This window comes from Perognathus longimembris, chromosome 6 (assembly GCF_023159225.1).
Source record: "Perognathus longimembris pacificus isolate PPM17 chromosome 6, ASM2315922v1, whole genome shotgun sequence".
Taxonomy (NCBI): Eukaryota; Metazoa; Chordata; class Mammalia; order Rodentia; family Heteromyidae; genus Perognathus; species Perognathus longimembris.
In genome coordinates, this window is record NC_063166.1 from 61239222 (window position 1) to 61256269 (window position 17048).

General features: G+C 38.4%; 1 protein-coding gene across 2 annotated transcripts in view; it reads right to left on the reverse strand.

Moving 5' to 3' along the window:
* Positions 1-17048, reverse strand: part of Plcb1 (phospholipase C beta 1) — a 616577-nt gene that overhangs the window by 580788 nt on the left and 18741 nt on the right. The gene's annotated exons all lie outside the window — the stretch shown is intronic.

The following is a 17048-nucleotide window of genomic DNA, read 5'->3' on the forward strand; positions in this document are numbered from 1 at the left end:
GATTTGAAAATGACCTTTAAGGGCTGGGAATATGGCCTAGTGGCAAGAGCACTTGCCTCCTACACATGAAGCCCTGGGTTCAATTCCCCAGCACCACATATATAGAAAATGGCCAGAAGTGGCGCTGTGGCTCAAGTGGCAGAGTGCTAGCCTTGAGCAAAAAGAAGCCAGGGACGGTGCTCAGGCCCTGAGTCCAAGGCCCAGGACTGGCAAAAAAAAAAGGAATATAAGAAAATGACTGTTAAGAAATAGATTTACAAGTCACTTAGATGTATACAATTAAACTTGAGGAAAGATTATGCAGATTCATGGAAGTAATATTCTATCTATCTATCATCTATCTATCAGTCTATCTATCTACCTACTTACCTACCTACCCACCTACCTAGCTCTTCTAGTACTGGTATTTAGTCTCAGGATCTCATGTGCCCCATTTTCATCAGTCTGCTTTTCTGGAAGGTTCTTACCCTTTGCCTAGGGATGGACTGATTAGATTCTCCTACCTCTCTACCTCCTGCATAGCTTTGATTATAGATATGTACAAGCATGCTTGATTTGTTTTCTAAAGACAAGATCGCACTAGCTTTTACCTATGCTGGCCTCAAACAATAATCCTACTACAGCTCTTTCCTAAGTATGTATGAAGGCATGTAACGCAGTATCTGGCCTTGAAAATAGCATTCTCTAATGTTACTTATCCATTGTGGCATCAGACACACCAAGGTTTTAGAGTACAATCATAGCCATTAACAATAAAGTACTTAATGCATGTTTTCCACATTGTTGTCATTAGATGGTCAATTTAGTAAAAGTAACACTACTGCTTTTTCAGAATGATTACATTGTTGTACCATATGAAATTGACAGTCTGTGACTGTAACCTGTAAGTACATCAATTTCACCTACTTGAACCTCACAGATTGTAGGTACCTCTTTTTTTTTCTCAGATTTGGTATTTTTGATTCATGGTTTTTTCATGTTTATATAAAGCTAGCGATTAAAGGTCATCTTGATTCATTGCACAAAGCAACCTTTTTAATACAGTGTGTGCCTTCCCCAAAGCAGAAAGCAAACAGTGCCCACTTCATATCGTATTGCTGACTGAATATATTCTCAAATCTGCTGAAGTTTCTGCTGCAACCAGCTAGCAAGCTGGAGCACTTATGTGTGTGCTCTGCCAAGTGTTTACATGCGTTATCTCACTTAATCAAGACAAGATTATTCTGAAGTCGTTTTTCTTACAGAAGATAAACCCGAAGTGAAGACTGATTAAAAGTCTTCCTCAGAGACACCCAGAGTGCTCAAGCTGGGTTTTGAACCCCGGGAGTTAGGCTTCAGAGTCGAAAACCTTGCATAGGGTATCTTGCACAAGAACAACTGCAGAGGTAATGAATTCACTTCTATATGGCACCAAGTGAGCAGATGATGATAAAGTGAACTTTTCAACTTCAGTGGCTCCCCACCCAGTATACATTCACCAGATAAGCACCTTCCTTCCTTTTCACCCGTTGCCCTGTAGGTTGAGATAGATGGAAATATGCTGATGTCTGCATCTTCCCAGAGCACACTCAGCTTAAAAATAGATGAGCTCAGAGCAAGGACTGATCCCTTTCCATGCTTCATTGACAAAACCTACTGAACTCATCCTCGGTCCAACTCACATGTTTCTCATCCTAGAAAAATGCATGTTGTGGGCCCAGGCTGTATAAGAACAAGTTCTGGAATGATTTCTACTTCTTCACTATGGAAAACATCCCCATCAGCATTTTCCAAGAGTGGTGACTCTTGAGGTAAAATTTCCACTTTCCCTGTGTTCTCATAGATTTTGAATTATTTCCATGTTCTTAACAAAGGGGAAGGGAAAAAAAATGTAGAAAGAAAAGGGAAGGGGAGAGGAGGGGAGAAAAGAGGGGATGAGAGCAAACAGGGAAGGAGGGGAGAAGAGATAAGGGAGTAAAGGGGGAGGGAGAGGAGGGAAAGGGAGGGGAAGAACGGGAAGGGAGGGGATAGGAGAAGAGGTAAGAGAGAGGAGAGGAGGAAGGGGAAGAGGAGAGAAGAGAGAATAGGAGAGGGAAAGAGAGGAGGAGAGAGGAAGGAGAGGAGGGGAGAGGAAGAAAGAGGAGAGGAAGGTAGAGGAGAAGGGAGTGAAGGGGAGGGAGAGGATGAGAGGAGTCTATTAGACACTAAAATGTCACCCTAAAGTCACTAGTGAAGAAAGAAATATTGCACAACAAAGCAAAAGACTGATAACAGCTCCTACTTTGAATCTTGTCTCTCAAAGGCCCAGGTGCTAAAGTAATTGGAAGACATGATGGAAACTTTAAGCAGTGAGGACAGGTGGGAGGTCTCCCAGGCACTCTACTGTACTTTTGAAGGGGAGCATGGGAACCTAGCAAATTCCTCTTTCTTTCTCTTTTCAGCCATGAAGGGAATGAGATGCTCCCAAGATTGCCATCCAGCACCCCAGACAGAGGCCTAAGAACAATTAGATCCTGACAATGGACTGGAACCTCAAAAATTATGAGCTAAAATCAAACCCTTTCATTTTATAAGATGGTTGTCATGGGTATTTGTTAGAGTGATAGAAGCTGACTAACACAACAACACATGGATAGCCTCAAAGACGACTTAAGGTTTCCCTCTTTTGTTACGTGACCTGCACCCTTTTTCTCATTCCTTATCGGATATGAGGCAATACTGGTTTTAACAGCTGTTGATAGGAAGATGGAGCCTGTTAACCATGTTAGGAAGGATGTGACTTGTTTCTATTTTTTTTTAAGAACATCACTTGACAACCTGAAGTCCAGGGCATGGAGGGGGTTCTCTATGTCAAGGCAGTTAAAGGGCTCTAATGTTGGTATATCCAAGTATGCAGTAATCTGGTTGGGAATGTCACATTGCATCAGTATTTCTGGTAGACGAAGAAGTTTTGAATCAGTTCTCCACCTCCCTCCACCCCAACCTGGTCCCTGCTGAAACTACATTCTTATAGAGAAAACCTTCTATCCATTTGAAAAACAAAAACCACCAAAAAAAATAGCAAACAACTTTTTGTACCTGATTGCAAAAGGAAGCACAAATGATTGCCTTTTGGGAATCCATAACTCTTTCCAATGTATCTTTGTAAGCCTAATCACCAATAGGTGGTGTGTATTTCCTCACAGTCTGAATGATTTACTTTGGCATATAAACCACAATAGACATAACAATATAGGAAATGCTGCCAGGGCCCTATAAAGAGCAAGCTGGAGAAGGCTATTGAAGGAGGAGAGACCATATGGTCCAGACAGAAGCCAGCTAGCCCTTCTACCTAAAGCCTCAGACTGAGGACATTCCATCAGCAGTGTCACACTTCCATCAGAAGTTCACTACAGAAGTCCAATTGAGACCCAGAAACTGACCCACCAGAGCCCACTCCAGACTCTGAACCTATGGAAACTGGACCTAAAATAATGTTTGCCCTTTCAAGACACTAAGGTTTAGGGTGGTTGACTACACACTAACAGCTGATGAATATTTTTACTCTGTAAGTAACTGTATCAAAAAAGTAAGAGGAAAAATATTTCTAAAGGAATAATTTTTAACAAAGGACATATATAAATATATTTATATGCAATATATAAATATATAACTAAGTAAATATATATTTATTTGTTTATATTTACTTATTTGTTGCCTGTCCTGGGGCTTGAACTCTGGGCCTGGGTGCTGTTCTCGAGCCCCTCTTTTCTCCAAGGCTAGCATTCTATCACTTTGAACCACAGCACCACTTCTGACTTTTTCTGTGATTAATTAGATCTGTGAGACTCATAGTCTCACAGAATTTTTTTATTATATATCCAACTGCATTGCTTTCTAATAACACAATCTCAGCTAAATTATTAGCACAAATGAAATTGCTTTTTCTCTCCTAGAAATTACAGTGTGCCATAGTGGAAGTAGTAGTTGACATGACATTTAAGAAAAGATGCCCATCTTAAGATGGTTACCAGATTTTTGTGTGATTGTGACAGCATCCATATCCTAAGCCTTAATTCTAATATAAAAATTAAGACGTTGGGTGTCATAAATTTTAAAGCCTGTTGTGATTCTAACATGAAGGATGTTATTCCATTTGCAGCCGACCCATTAACATATTTTACTCCAATAGTACATATACATACACACATATACATGGGTGTGTTCCAAACAACATAAATAATGTAAAATTCTGATAAAAGATCAGCAACCAAGAGGACGAAAAGTGGTCAGTATATTTTGAAACAGGACAATCACTGTGGCTTCCGAAAGTAAAGTCTGGAGGAGGGATGGGAATGGAATCAAGGTTGGTATGGATTAAGGAACAGGTGAAAGGTGAGAATGCATGCTTTGGACCTCTCTATTAGAAGTATGTGGAGAATGGAAAAGAGAAACAAATGAAAAGAACTAGGAGAGTGAAAAGAGGGCATAAGTTTTTCTTTACATACAGAAGAGGCAGGCCATGTTTAATATTGATACTACAGATATGGCTGTGGAGGAAATATTGATAACACTAATAATAAAAGTACTAAATAACCATGTTCAATCATTAAGCAGCCAAGGCAGAGATGATCTGAGAGGAGAAAGACAATTCAGTGAGAAGAGAGCAGCCGGCACTGAAGAAGTCCTTAGGGTGGTGGCAAGAAATAGATAATTATGACCTACCGTGCTTGCTTTCTTCTCCTGGAAGTAGGAAGTAATGAAAACTTCTAAGTGTAAAGTAGCTAAAGAGTAAAACAGGAGGATTTAATAAATGACTCACAGTAGGAAATGACACTGCTTCTAGACTCTACAGATCTGGTTTTTCCACCACTATGTAATCTGCAAACTTAGACAAACTACACTACTTGTCTAAGTTTCATTCAATTCAATAAACACTGATTAAGCAATTCTTGAACACTTGGAGTATGCTAAGAACACACACACACACACACACATACAAACACACACAGGGTTGTGTAATGCCTCTACATTCAAAGACTTCATCATCTAGTAAATAAACATAACATTTAAAGTCCTGTGTTGAATAAAAAGCCACAAGATGCTCAAGAAATACAAGAAAGGGTGTTCTGAAGTGTCAGGATTACAAATAGCTTATTAGGAAAAGAGCTCTCCTACATGTAGCCTCAGTTTTCCTCATGCAAAATTGGAACCAAGAATTAATCAAATGAGGCAGTAGGAAGATAGCACCTTAGCACTTGGTTTGTAACATGATATTTACACGTAATTCTTACTTCCTTTCCTGCACATTTTCCCGCTAGAATTGAGATTAATAGGCCAATATACACAATTTCCCCAAACTTACTATTTCTGTGCAATTTTCAGGGTTTTTGTTTTGTTTTGCTTGCCTAGGGGTGACCTCAGATGAAATACCTCCCATCTACAACTTCTGCATAACTGGGATACATACACCCATGAAATTATATTTCAAAGGCATTGTAATTATCCTTAGTAGCTAAAGCCCAACTTAGAATATAGAAGGCAACAAAAGTGTCTCATACATAGAACTATCCATCAGGATTTCACCAATTGAATATACCATGATTTCTCTTCCATGTTTACAGGGCAGATGTAGCAAGAACTTTAATGTCTGAGTCCCTGTCTTTGTTCAAATAAATGACTGTAATATACCAGTGAGGAATCTTGGTTTGCCAGGGGTCAAAGATTTTGTCATCTTAAACTGGCCTGGAAAATGAAAGGACTGATTAGCCTATGGAAATAAAATAGATGAATCGGGCACCCCAAATGATTCCACTTGGTTTTTTATTTACCAGTGCCATGGTTTGGATGGAACTTGTGTGTCCTCAAATCTTGGTCCCCAGTGTGGTGATTTGGGATGGTGGAACCTTTCATGGGAGGGGCCACAGTAAGGTAATTAGGTCATCCATTGGAAGGGATGTTGTAGTTCTGGCAGAATTTAGTTTGTTCTCATGCAAAGCAATTGATATAAAAAGATAGTGACCTCTTTGTTCTTAACCTGTTCTGTAGGCCATCCATTCACTTAAAATTCTTCCACCACAGTGTGGCCCTCACTAGGTCATCGCTGCTTAAATCTCCTAGTCCCCAGAACTGTGAGCCAATTTTTTTTAACTTTATATATATTACGCAGCCTTAAGTATCTTGTTATAGTAATACAAGAAATTGATTTGTCTTCTGTAGATTTTAGCTTTCCCTTCTAGATCCCAAAGTAGCTGTTAGCCACCTCAGGATTTTCTTCTCTAGAAAAAAAAAAAATAATGAAGGTGGGTTTGTATAGTGTAAACTTGTAGCACATGATTTAGCAAAGGAAAAGATACTTCCTTGTGTCTCCCCAAAAAATTGTCATTTGAAGGAGACTGCACTGGCTCTGAAAAACCATCTCCAACCCAACCTCTACATAGCCTTGTTCAATAGGATTGATAAGAATTAAGTAAATTTACCTGTACACATGTTACTACAAGGCACTCATAATATGGCTAGTGTAACTGTGGAGTGAACATTTTAATTTAATTCTAATTTAAATATTTAAATATAAAAAGCCACATGTGTCTAGAGGATATGGCCCCAGAGTATGGTAAGCAAAGCATGAACCACACTGCTGGGCTAACCTGGGCAATGCTCACTTCCTGGAGCCTGGAGTGATGTTAATCTCTCTCTCTCCATTTGGGTCACTCCCGGGTCCCCAAACCCAACTCTCTCAGTTTGCTTAGACGAATGGCCTAATTCAACTTGAAGTCTTTTGCCAAGGAGTCATATTTATAAATCTTACCTAGCACAATGCCACATTGAAAGTCACTTTAGAATAATAGGCTTTTAAAGTGGAGAGGGACCTCAGGGCTCGTACACTTCAGATCGATATTTCACAGACAAGAAGCAGCTTGGAACACCAATTGCTTTGTTTATGGCACTTAGCAGCAGTAGGATATGCTGACCTTCAGCCATTTTTTGTTGTTGTTGTTGTAACACTGCAAAATTCAGTCTTTATGCCACAATTCTCTCATAGGACCCACTGTGAGAAAAGTCACTGCTGGGCATATAAAGGTTTGTAAGTATTTGTTTATTGAAGCATACGATATAGGATGTTACCAGAAAGGCCAGGTATTTCCACCCAAGGATCTAAATGAACCTAAAGTCCTTATCAATAAGGTAGACTGGGCTGGTGGGGGCTTTGGTAGACTGAACCCCAATGCCCTATCTGCAGCAAGCGACTGCCACTCACCTCAGACCAAATGTGGCCGTGGGGGTCATTTAGGCAGTTGATTCCATGCCTTCTGATTCTATGAGAAGTCTAGATTTCTACATGAGCTCTCTGCATTTTCCAAATGCTGGAAACTCATTTCTCATGCAAAATTCTCCTTCTCGCCATCAACTCATGTTTAAAGTCAGTGCTCAGACTAAACCAGGTCTGTTCTTCTTGTGTGTGTGTACCTTGTGATAGAGATGAATGAAGACCAATTTCTTGAAGATTAAGGAAGCCATTGCTGCGGTGTCCTTGCATTCCCGCCCATGACAAAAAAAAAAAAAATGACAAACTTGGACCTGTATCTGAGGGCTTTCTTGAAGCCTAAGACCTGTTTGCCTAGCAGCCCCCCCACACCAACACACCCTGGGTCACCAAGGGAAGCTGGCAGAAGAGTTCACACCTATCTTCTGGTCTCCATCATGGGTACTTGGAAACTGGCAGGCAAATACTACAGTTTCTCTTCCTTTCCCCACCCCAGCACTCACTCTAGGATTCTCCAGAAAAATGGAGCTGCCTTTGTTCACCGTATCAGCTCATTGGATAACACACATGCTTGATGTTTTTCCTTACTTATCTCACAAGCCCACTGCCCAGACTATCCGGATAAACTACTTGAGCTTGAAGGTAGCAACTGGAACACCCCAACCCACAAGCACAAAAATTGTTTTGATGCCATTTGTATTCTTTTTCTTTCTAGTTTGAACTATTCACAGCTCAAGTTCATGAAAAAGTCAACCTATCTAAAGTCACATCTCTGGTATTCTAATAACTCAATATTCAGAATATAGTGTTGAAACTGCTGCCCTCTTGCATAATGAAGCCAGGCAAGAGGAACAAATGTTCATCTAAAAATAGAATCCATTATGTATAGCAGCACAATCATTAGCTTCTTAGTATCGCAACTAGTTCTGCCCCATAAAACTTTTTATTGAAGCATTCATTTCACATAGGTGTATTATTTGCTATCATGCAAATCGATTTCCAGACCACAGCTCTTAAGCAGGAGTTTTTGCACAGTGCTGAGAGAAATCTTATACACAATCATTCTGATTACAATCAACATTTTCTACAGAAGGCAGAATGAAAAACCAAACGTTCTAATGGAAGAAATGCTCATTTCTACCTTTCTCATGTGCATTATGTACAGGTAACTGAAGGGCAGGCTTCCTACCACACATGCAGATGATCACTTTGTCTGGTTTCCATGGTTAGGAATATGTGTCAATAAAGGAAGGTTTCTATAAACTGCTAAGAAATGACACAATATTATAATTTAATGAGATAAAGTCTGCTTTTGTACTCATAAATAAAAATGTAGGTATTAAATCAAGTGATTATATAAGACTCTATTTTGTTTTTGCTTATGTTGTTTGAGTATTTTGATACTAAGGTCTGAATTCAGGAACTCATGCATGTTAAACATACTTTATTGCTGAGCGAGATCATCAACTCTTTAAGGCTATTTTGTTGTTGTTGTTGTTGTTGTTGTTATGGGGCTTGAACTCTGGGCCTGGGCACTATCCCTGAGCATTTCAGTTCAAGGCTATCACTCTAGCACTGGAGCCACAGCACCACTTCTGGTTTTCTGGTTGTTAATTGGATAGAGTCTCATAGACTTTCCTGCCTGGGCTGGCTTTGAGCTGTGATCCTCAGATCTCAGCCTCCTGAGTAGTTAGGATTTGCATGGTAGGCTCACAGGTGTGTGCCACTGGTGCCTGGCTTAGGCTATTCTTTTCTTTTCTTTTTTTTCTCCAGTCCTGGGGCTTGGAATCAGGGCCTGAGCACTGTCCCTGGCTTCTTTATGCAAAGCTAGCACTCTATCACTTGAGCCCCAGCACCACTTCTGGCTTTTTCTGTGTATGTAGTGCTGAAAAATCGAGCCCTTGGCTTCATTCATGCTAGGCAAGCACTCTACTGCTAAGCCACATTCCCAGCCCCACTAAGGCTATTCTTACTACCATATTAATGGCGTATTCTCTTATCCAAATGTGTAACTAAGTCAACCAAACCTGGAATTTAAATGGACAACTGGATCAAGAAAATGTGATGCATATTTACACAGTGGAATTCTACTCATCCACCAGAAAGAATGACATTGAAGTATTCATAAAGAAATGGAAAGACGTGAAGAGGATCATGTTAAGTGAAGTAAGCCAGATCCAGAGAGGCACAGGTTGCATGGATTCCCTCTTTAGTATGAACTAGAATGTGCCAATAAATCTAGAAGCAAGCATGCTGGGTGGCACCCACATGGTTACACATGAATTAACTGCAATATAATAGAATCTAGGGAGAATGTAAGCAGTCTTCAGAAAGACAAACTTAAAACCTAACAATATGAGTACTAGGAAATGGGTACTCCAAGGGGGTGGGGTCAAGAGGAGAGAGGCAGAAGAATGAATGGGGAAAATAAGTCAAATGCAGGCAAGAATGCATTGCATGTTCCACAAAGCCAAGAAAAATATGGGAAAGGGTGGTTGGAAGGGGGAGGGGAGAAGATGTTGAAGGGATGACACAGATCAAGATGTACTATATACATAAATTGCTTTGTTAAATGGAAAAAAATTAACAATACAAAGTCCAAAAAGTTAGGGAAAATGAGGGAAGGAAGGGGGTGGGAGGAGAGGGTGAGAATGTTTAAAGGGGTGACATTGATCAAGAGGCACTGTATTCATAAATTTCTCTGTTGAATGGCAGTGCCTTAGTATAGCTACCTAAAAAATATTTTAAATATGCATGCATACTTTTTAAATCCCTGGAATTTAGACAGCATCTGGACCTATGGAGACTCTAGAAAAACAAAATATGAAAGATTGCAAACATGAATACTGAGGTCCTATGTGTAAAGGGCAGAACAAATGGCTAATACCTGGAGCCTTGGAAGAATGAGAAGCTAAATAAATTTTAGTCAATCCAAAATAATCTGCTTTGATTCACTCTTGATTAGTGAGAATCATTCTTTTAAAAATTCTAGTAGTTTCCTGCTTTATTAAGTACAGTACAGGGAACACGATCCAGTGATAGTCAAATAATTCAGAATATTGAAGGGCCTCATATGATACTCATGCAGAGTATTACTCGAGTGGAAAGTAGGCCAGGCCACTCACAGAAAGGACAGAATGGGCAGTTCCTCTCAGGAAACTGGCTGAACTCACTGGTAATCCCAACTTGCTTTCTATCACTCTTCTTCCCTACTGCACATTAGAACCAAAGGAGGGCCCTTCAAAGAAGAAGAAGAAAAGGATAAAGAACAAAAAGAGGAGAAAAAGGAAGAGGAAGAGGAGGAGGAGGAAAAGGAGAAGGTGTGGTTAATAGCCCTGCAGAAAAACTTAAATTTATACACTAACAAAGTTCTGGGAAAACAAAGTGTTGAGAGTCAGGACACATGGTCAAACTCCCTGCTTTCATTCTATTCCTGACTGGGCTACTCACCCGCTATATGATCCATAACATTTGTGTGTATTTCAATTTATCCTCTATAAATGAGGATATACAACTGTTTTCAGAGGATTATGGAAATGGTTAGGTAGTATGTGCATATTGCAGTATAGTCACAAGTATAATACAGTATAGTGTGATATACATTATATGTTTATTACCCATTGTACATTTATATACAAATATATGCATATATACATGTATACATGTAACACATACACATACCACACACATTATAAGTATATTCTGTGCACACTATATATCTATGATATATAACTAATATAAATGCGCATACTGCATGTATAAAGTTGGGGATGTAGCTCAATGTAGAGTGTCTGCTTAGCATATGCAAAGCCCAAGCTTTAAGCCTTAGTAGTACCAAATTAAATGAATAAATAAACAAACAAGCAATGCTGTGTTTTCGGGGGTACATGTGAGTATGTGTTAGACTAATGCCTGGCATATGAAAAATAAGACATCTATGCTTACCACTATTGATGCTGATGAAAATGAGAATAATAACAATAAGGAAAAGGCATATGCAATCTGAATTAGGAAATATTTTCTCTAAACCTGTGTAACTTGCCTATATGCATTGACTTCTAATAAATTAGTTTTTCCAAATCTGAACTTTTGTTTTTTTAGGTAATTTAAATAAAATAAACAATGATAAAATATGGAATAAAATAATTCAATTATCCATTCTGGTCTTCGTATGTATGTGGTGAATTAACTCCAATGCTGCTCTAAATAGTTTTATCAAAATATAAAAAGATTTTGTCTTGATGATTAAATATACAAAGGAATTGACAGCACCTCATCAGAATGATAAAACAATCTTTTTTTGTTCATTGTGCTAATTTTTTTCTCTTATTTATTGTCAAAATGATGTACAGGTAGGTTACAGTTTCATATGTTAGGCATTGGATACATTTCTTGTACTGTTTGTTACCTCCTCTCTCATTCCCCCTTCCCCGCTCCCCCTTTCCCTCTCCCTCCATGAGTTGTTCAGCTGGTTTACACCAAACAGTTTTGCAAGTATTGCTTTTGTAGTCATTTGTCTTTTTATCCTGTGTCTCTTGATATTTTAGTTATCAAAAAAGTAAGTATTCCATCATACTAGCTTCCTACAATGGAAAGAATCCAATATAAGATCTCCTATAAATCTGGGAAGTGCTAAATATAAACACCTCATGCAACTGAGCATACTTTTATAATTAAAATATCTTAGGAGCATTGAATTAAAGCCAGGGTACTATCATGTGTTTTTAAACTATACTTACAATGTATTAAAATATGTAGTGCTGTTGTTATTCTGATGAAGAAGTGACACAAATATCATATGAATGTATTCCAAAGAAACTACCATGATGCCATTTCACAATAACTAGGCAGATCTGAAAGTGTACTTCAATCCACATGTAATGGTGTGTGCTTATTGCCCCTAAGCTTGAGAGGCAGAGGCAGGGGGAGCTCAAGTTTAAGATCAGCACAGACAAAGTTAACAGTACCTTATCTAAGAAAAAAATGTTTGATAGAAAGTGCAAGGTCCTGATTTTACTCTTCAGTACGATGAATGAATGAATGAATGAATGAATGCACATATGTGCATATGTATGGAAAGCCAGGTATTCTTCAAGAGGCTATGCTTTAGAAAATCTACCACACAAAAGTATAAGTAACCACCTCCTAATAAGGGCAGCTATACAATTGTTTTCAGAGGATTATGGAAATGGTTAGGTAGTATGTGCATATTGTAGTATAGTAGTATGTGTATTACAGTATTGTGTGTATATATTAGATATATGTTTATTACCCATTGTAATTTATATACAAATATATGCATATATAATATATGGGCATACATGTAACATATACACATACCAAACACACTAAAATATATGCTGTACATACTATATATCTATGCTTTATAAGTACTATAAATGTACATGTACAATTACATAAATAAAGTTGGGGATGTAACTCAATGGTAGAGTGTCGGCTTAGCATATGCAAGGTCTGAGGTTTAAACCTTAGCAGTACCAAATTAAATGAACAAATAAACAAGCAATGCTGGTGGGGGGGGGATACATGTGAGTTTATGAATGAAGTTTGAAAAATACTTTATTCTGATGGCATTTATTCTTAAATTCTGTCTACTTAGGTCAAACCATCAGAACATTTGCCTATCCAATGCTAGCCAGAATACAAAGAAGTAAATATTTGAAAAGGAAGGAAGCAAAGTTAGTGTTGATGAAAACAGAATTTAAGCTGGAAAGAGACTTGATAAGTGCAGACTTGACCCTAGTGATGTCACATACAGCTGCTTGTCTAAGCAAAAACACTAAATGCTTTATTTCTAGGAATCTAATCAGTTTGGAAGAGGAATTGCTGATGGTGCTGCTGTTACATTCACAAAACTAAAATAATTATCTTAGAGAAAAAAACGCACAAATAATCATAGTGGCATCTGAATCTTGTTGCAGATAATGATACTATTTCATTTCATCAAAGCCTTTTAAATCATCTTAAAGCTTATCCTATAAGATATTTTAAATTCATCATGGGCTGGCCGCTGGTGGCTCATTTCTGTAATGCTAGCTACTCAGGAGACTGAGATCTGAGTGAGGACCAGGGTTCCAAGCCAGCCTAGGCAGGAAAATCAGTGAGGCTCTTATCTCCAATTAATCACAGCAAAAGCTGGCAGTGGTACTGTGGCTCAAGTGATAGAGAACTGCCCTTGAGCAAAAGAGCTCAAGGACAGTGACCAGGCCAAGTTCAGGACTGGCCGAAAAACAACAACAAAAAAGGATTCCCATGGTCTAGGAAACTTTTACCTAGGATGGAATATTTTATGAGTGAATTATCCTCAGAGGAAATGTCTTTTCAGCAATCAATCTCTTCTTTTGCCTTCCCTGGCGGAGTTCCCAAAACATTATGAAATACATAAATAAACATCTTGTTTGCCCAAGCAGACCTAAGCTTCAATGCTCTAGATCAAAAGAGCATAAAGCAAATCTAAACAGAAATCAGGTTACTGTTGCCTTAAAGAAGAAAAAGAGGAATAAAACTGTTCATATAAATAAATGGTCACTTGTCTTTTGAAACAGCATATTTGCAGTCCCTAACAATTTGTGAGGGGACACATGTTTGGTGGGAGACTAGTTATTTCTTATATAGCAATACTAAAAGCCACTGCAGGGGACTGAGAGCTTGCCAGGTAAAAGGAATGATACTAGGAATTTTGTTTCTTCACCTTGGACCTTAATACCAAATCTGAGAAAGTAAGACTTACCTTTGATAGCTTTGTTGATTTTTCAGAGGCACACTCATTAAACACACAGTGGACCCAGACTCCAAACCCATGTCTACTATAACAACTTCAAAGCTGGTTTTCTAAACTAGCTTCAGGCTTCCCATATCATGTCTGTTTTATGGAAACCAGGCTTAGCTTTAAACAATGTATTCACTTAACATGCTCCAATGCCTTGAAGAGAGATCCATTTAAAAAAAAAAAAAACCTTCATCAAGAGGTATGTGAATTAAGTTGTTAAAGTGTCATATGTCCATATTGGCTCTCCCCGACAAGGATTCAAGTAAAAGCAGTGTACTTTAGCGATGATCTTAGGATATGGCAGTGGGGAAGTTAGATAGGAAGGAAGGAAGACCATATCATTAGAGTAACCAAGCTTCATTCCACAGTCAAGCTGGAAATATATATATATATATATATATATATGTACATAAGCATATGATACATCCTTGAGTTATATCATCCTTGAGTTATCTCATCCAAGAAGTGGTGCAGGTGTGATTATTGTCAATCATAGCTAACTGCCAGGAAGTTTCTGAGCAGTTGAATGGGAGACAAAGTGAGCTCTCATGACCTGAAATAAAGCAAAAGAATACAGATGCTGGTGGTTGCTAGAGTACGCCTGGGGCCCAATGGAATGGCAAGAATGGGGATCTAGACATGGCACTGTCTCTCGGTTAGCTCTTAATGTCATGGATAATAGGGAAGGAAATGCAGAGAAGGATAAAGGAAAGATTTCAGCCATCCATGTTGGTGGTGAGCCAGCAGTGATTAGCATTGGGCTCCAGGCCATGGAACAATCACAGCCCACACAAAGCAATCCTCACATGAATTTTGCTGCTTTCTAAGGTGATTTCAGTTATTGTCCGAGCCTTTGGGAAAAGCTAGCAAATACAAACAAATAGATTTCATCTCTTTAACACATAACTCCATTATGATACTCAAGATGGGACTCAGCAGTTAAGTTTAAGTGGGTCCTGTCCACTTAGTACACAGTAGATACAGGAAATTCATGTTTCTGAAATATCCTAGACAAGAATGTCCGAGAAAGGAAGCTCCATTGCTAAATGATCATCCTTAACATGTGTGGCCATGAATCCTTTATGGAGGCCAAACTGAATTTTTATTAGGAAATCATTTGATTTTCTTTTGTTGTTGAGGTTTCTGATTCATGATTCAAAATATTTTTGAACTCTGGACACTCCTGTTGAAAAATGTGACTGTGGCTTATGTAAATATTTAACTTTTTCAACTTTGCTTTTGAACTCTGTATAGAACTTTAAGGTTATCATAAGAGAAAGCTACCTACGGTTGCTAATTATAGGAACTTAATCATTCCTCTATAAAGATCCCACATGGTGTCTCCTGTGAAATCCGAAAGCAGAACAGGACAGCAGATGGAGCAGATGGAAGAGCCGATCCCTCTTGTCCTAAGTCCCTAGAAATGATTACACATTTCTAGGTACAAGTGTATGTATATAATCTAAGATCCTGAGTACACAAAAAGGGTTATGCTTGCTGAACCAGAAAGTATGAACAGAAGAAGACAAATAAGAATGATTTAAAGCATTAAAATACAGGGAGGACTCGAGCCATTCAAGACACACAGCAGGAAGGTGGAAGTGTCTGCCTGAGTTTTCAGGGGAAATCAACTCATGTCCACTTGTTATTACAGATTACATCTCTCTTACTCTTTACACTCTGAACCAGAGAGCAAGTCTCTGAGAAAGTGATGCTGCTACCCTGGCTAACTACCACTACAAAGCCCAGGGAGTCACCAGATAATAGAAGCATTTGAAGAAATTAAATTGAGGGCTCTCCCTCGCACCAGTCCTCAAAATATCTTATGCATGCATTAAGAAACATGCAGATGAAGTTAGACGGGTGAATGGATAAGAAAGGCCAACAAGAAGAAAAAGAAAGATTAAAAGGCAGCTCTATCAAAGGCTTCCAGACATATTGTAATAAATAAATTAATTATTAAGAAATTCAAGCAAGCCACAAACAGGAAGTAGGCATTTGTAACATTCATAGCAGCTAACAGAATACAAAAAGAAGCATTATTGTGGGGAAAGGGGCTATAGGTAATTAATCCCAAAGAGAAATGGTAAATAAATATATGACAATATACACTTTACTGATAAATCCTGCTAGCAAGGATTAAAAGAAAGATGATACTATTTTTGTGTCTGATTGGTAAAAATTAAAATATTTCCTAACTCTTGGCTAGGGCTGGAGAAGACAGATTCTCTCCCATCAGAGACTGCTCTGTTATACAACACACAGTCAATAACTAAGATTGAGGATATGCATAGCCTTCCATCAGCAATTGTGCTCTAAGTATTTCCCATAGGAATAGTCTGACCCACATACCTAGAGAAGGACATATGAAGCTATTAATTGTAGGGTTGTTTGCTTTAATTCCAAATTAGAAACAAAACTAAGAGTTCATCATTGAGAATCTTCTTTTCAATAAAGAGGGGCTCTTCCTTCTGGGAATGTATGAAAAGTTCCCTAAGATACTGCAAAGTGAAAAACAAGTTGCCAAATATAAAAAACTACATGATATGTAGGATGCCAGTGGCTCATGCCTGTAATCTCAACTTCTCAGGATGCTGAGATCCTTGGATTGGGTTCAAAGCCAGCCTGTACAAACACATAAAAGAAAAACTCTTATTTCCATTTAACAAGAAAAAAAAAACTGGAAGTATGTGGCTCAAGAGGTAGAAGGCCAGCCTTGAGAAAAAGCCAAGTGAGAGTGCAAGGCCCCGAGTTCAAGCCCCAGTACCAGTAAAAAATAAATAAATTACATGAAGAGACAATAAAACTGAACATAAATTTTAAAAAATGAAATATTCCCACATGTATGGATGTGCAAGGCATTTAAAGAGAGACTAGAGAACAAACCAGAAAGCTGCAGCTGACTCTGGAAAAAGTACTAGGATTGGGGCCAACAAAGGATATGGTTTAAGGTTACACTGCTTTAAGGTGGCTTATTGTTATACTGCTTTACTATAATACTATATTTACTACATTAACAAAGAAATAAAAACAACT